Source organism: Cebus imitator, unplaced genomic scaffold (assembly GCF_001604975.1).
Source record: "Cebus imitator isolate Cc_AM_T3 unplaced genomic scaffold, Cebus_imitator-1.0 Scaffold355, whole genome shotgun sequence".
Classification (NCBI taxonomy): Eukaryota; Metazoa; Chordata; class Mammalia; order Primates; family Cebidae; genus Cebus; species Cebus imitator.
The window spans coordinates 1,006,252-1,010,621 of NW_016107670.1; positions in this window are offsets into that span (position 1 = coordinate 1,006,252).

A 4,370-nucleotide genomic window follows, 5' to 3' on the forward strand; every position below is an offset into this window, starting at 1 on the left:
TACTTATTCCAGTTGAAGTTAACTCTCTTTCTGAAAGCCATATTTTGCTTCTCCTGCCCCTGTAGTATTTGACATATGTGTTATCACCTACAAAAACAAACAATGTTCGTCTTGAAGTTTCTAGCCAGAAGATATTGGTCAGGGAGACTTTTGTTCTTTCACAGGCCACATTATGTCTTTAACATATTCCTTTGACTCTATGTCAAATTAATTTTGTAAGAAATAAGAGACTAGGCCGGGTGCAGTGACTCATATCTGTAATCCCAGCACTTTGGGAGGCTGAGGCAGGCGGATAGCCTGAGGTCAGGAGTTTGAGACCACCCTGACCAACATGGAGAAACCCAATCTCTACTAAAAGTACAAAATTAGACAGGCACGGTGGCTCATGCCTGCAATCCCAGCCACTCGGGAGGCAGAGGCAGGAGAATTGCTTGAACCTGGTGAACTGAGATCACGCCATTGCATTCCAGCCTAAGCAACAAGAGCGAAACTCTGGCTCAAAAAAAAAAAAAAAAGAAAAAGAAAAAAAAGAAATAAGAGACTAACTCATTTGGTCAGTGCATCTGGGGACAAAAGGTAAAGCAGGTATCTGAAAAAGTAAAGTATAAAAATATGCATCAAGCTTTTCCAAATTTTTTTACTTATTCAAATAAAAAAACCCAGTGTGACTCAAAAGTCAGACAAGTAAAATTTCATGGACCCATATCATCATAGTCAAATCGGGAAGTGAAGCAAGTGTCTAGATAAAGAATTGGCAAACTCTGACCCACAAGTCAAATCCTTCCGACTACCTATTTTCATGAATAAAGTTTTATTGAAACACAGTCATGCACATTATCTATGGATAGAATGAATGATAATATTTCTTGGTTGGACTCTCCAGAAAAGAAATTAATTCAGAATCCAAAGTCATGGGAAATGTTAAGCAATTGTTAACCTGTAACATGACCCCCAGAAATACTCCATGGGCCATAAAATATGCATTCACTTACTCTGCAGGGAGAAAGAAGACAGGCTTTTTAGGGAGAGACAATCATTTCAAAGTGGAGGACATGCTCACCAGGGTGTGAAGAAGACCGTTCATTGATGTGTGGAGAAAGATGTTATAATTTATGGTTTTACATTAATATGTAGAGAGAAGAAATTAAGCTTTACTAATATTTAATACACAGACTGGCAGTAGTCTCTGAACCCAACCCTGAAGAATTGGCTATAGAGTTCTCTCTTGCATGATTTCACCGTGTTAACACACACTGAAGTTTGCACATACCTTGTTAAATGGATTTAGGGATTTCATTACCAACTTCACAAAATAGACAAATATAAAAGATTCCTGCAAAATTGTCTAAGATTGAAGATAACTACTGCACTGCTTGATAATGAAAAAAAGTGGCAAAGTTGACAGTTCCCTCAATCCTATGGAACTAGTTCTTGAGCATCCAAAGAAGAGGTAAAAGATGAATTTAGACATTCAAATGAATTTTGAAATGATCAAGAGAATTATGAAATATGGATTTACTTCCTCTATCATTGTAGACTTCACCTTGGTTGAATACTGTGTCAACTTTAAATAAAAACTTTTGCATAATTGGAGGATTACATTAAAAAATAAATACCATGATTTAGTAGGCAAGTTAATGAGGTCCTTTTATTGAGATGGAATGTTGCCCTGTCGCCCAGGGTAGAGTACAGTGGTGCGATCTCAGCTCACTGCAACCTCTGCCTCCTGGGTTTAAGTGATTCTCCTGCCTCAGCCTCCTGAGTAGCTGGGATTACAGGTGCGTGCCACTGTACCTGGCTAATTTTTGTATTTTCAGTAGAGATAAGGTTTTCATCTTGGCCAGGCTGGTTTCAAACTCCTGACCTCGTGATCCACCTGTCTTAGTCTCCCAAAGTGCTGGGATTACAGGCGTTAGCCACTGCACCAGGCCAATGAGGTCCTTTTTTTTTTTTTTTTTTTTTTTTTTTTATCACATCCTTGTATCATTAGGAATTAAATTTTTTGTTGTGACTATCATTAAAATTAAGTCCAGAAATAATAAACATAATGTCAAACTGAATCACAAACGTTTAAAAACATGAGTAAGTATATTAAATCACATTGTTTACACATTTTAGTGGTCTTAATGATTTTTAAAAGTGAAAACAAAGATGTCTTTGTAAATTAATAAGATAGAAGTAAAACAAACCACTAAGTTATCTTGATTTCATCCTTTAAAAATGTCTATTTTGGAACAGAAAACCTTATATCACACATTCTCACTTATAAATGGGAGTTAAATGATACAAACTCATGAATACAAAGAAGGAAACAACAGACACCGGGGTTTACTTGAGTGTGGAGGGTGGGAGGAGCAGAAAAGATAATTATTGGATAGTGAGCTTAATACTTGGGTGATGAAATAATATGTACAACAAACACCCATGACCTGTGCTTATATATGTAACAAACCTTCACATGTACCCCCAAACCTGAAATAAAAATTAAAAAATTGTCTATTTTGTTTATTTTGTCTGTATTATATGCTAGTATAATAGTACATGCATATACTATCATATAATAGTACATACATGTATATACCATGTATAGTACATGTGTGTATACATATATATATACAAATTGAAAGCATATGCTTGAATTTTGTTTTAATCATAGGTGCATAGGTCAAACAATTTAGAAGCCACTGATTTAGACGATGATGTATGGATTCAACCTTCCTGCTGGGATATCTTGGATTTATTGCTGTCTGACCTTTCCTTTGAGTGAACTCCCCTTGACCTGCTGAAGGCCTGGGCAGAGTGACACAAATCACCACAACTTCTCTACATGCACCTCTGTACCAGTGCATATTTTATATTGCCACATGCTTGCTTGTATATTTACATTTTCAACATTCGTGTTGTTTATCCTTATTACTGGCTATTTAAATACTAAAGCTATTATTGATTAAACTTGCTTTGTTCAGTACCTTCCATAGCCAGCTAGCTAACACACACCCTTGCTACTCTCTGCTTTTGTTCTGGGGAAATCATTGTATGATTACAGATCTCACTGATTTTTATTGATTCTTACATATATAATGGGTGCATTTTGCAGATGCTGGGTATGTTTGGAGACGGCACAGTTTTCCTGGTGTAAAGGGAGTATTGATTTTAATGACACTGACTTTGTTTACATTATGTCAGAGCAGTAAGTGAATTCTTTTCAGAAAAAATTCTGTCCCAACAATGTAAATGTATTTGGTATTTACCTATTTTTATACCATGAGTTGTGCTAAACGTGGTGCCTCCTCTATGTCTTTTCTGGCCAAAAGAGATACATAATTTAACGTCTCAAAGGTCACATCCCTTCAAGATTTTTCCCGTCTGGGAACAAACATAGCCTCTAACAGTACCACTGGCATTGGCCAAAGCTCTCTTTAATTCTTCATTCCATCATAGGATTTCATCATTAGATCAAGTTCATATCTAATTCTAGTAGTTCTCTTTTTTTCTGTCAATTTTAGCATACTGCAGAAGTTCTGCCTTTTGTATTTGTCCATTGAGAAAACTTCAGAGGTTGATGTCTGCTACAAGACTGACCAGAAAGTCTGGTCTCTCACTAGCTTCCTCCTGCATTCAGGAAGCCAATCTCAAGTGCAAACCTCACAGCTTATTCAGAGTTTGGCAGATGTCAAAATGCCTCCATTCCCTCCCAGTCCAACCCTTATCCCCAGCAGCAATCTGGTGCCAGTTTTAATTAAAATTCATGAAAACAGACTGGTACTTCAGACATGGATGGAAACAATTTGTGGGGGAGGCAAAAAATAGCAGGGGTATACTTCTCATGTTTACTCTCTATCGTCCTGTTAGCATTTCATTTTTGAGTGAAACCAGTTTGAATTGCACATATGCTCATTTTGAATATTTTAGGGAGGAATTCACAATAACTGCCTCTGATGTGGACTGAGCTCTGTTCTCATGACTAAAGAAGTTTATTTCTTCTTTAAGACAAAGTTTAATTATAGCAGCTTCATGTTGAAAATTAATAGCTTGGGGGAATTTAGAATGAAAAAATAGAGAAAAATTAACTTTGATATGTACAAGACTTGGAACAGTTTTATAAATGAGAAATAATTAACTGGTATTGTAGTAAAGTGTTTTTGCATAAGGATGAAGAAGATGTGTGTCTTAAATGTGTATAACTAGTATAACATGTGTATGACACTCATACTAGCCAGTAAATCCCAGACAAGAAAAGCAGTTACACACCCACATTTTCTATTTATATTTCCTTTACCTAAACAGTCGTTTATTTATGCTTACAATGTGCCAGGCATGTATTGGGCCCTTTATACAAATCATCTTAGCAGTTCTTTTTTTTTTTTTTT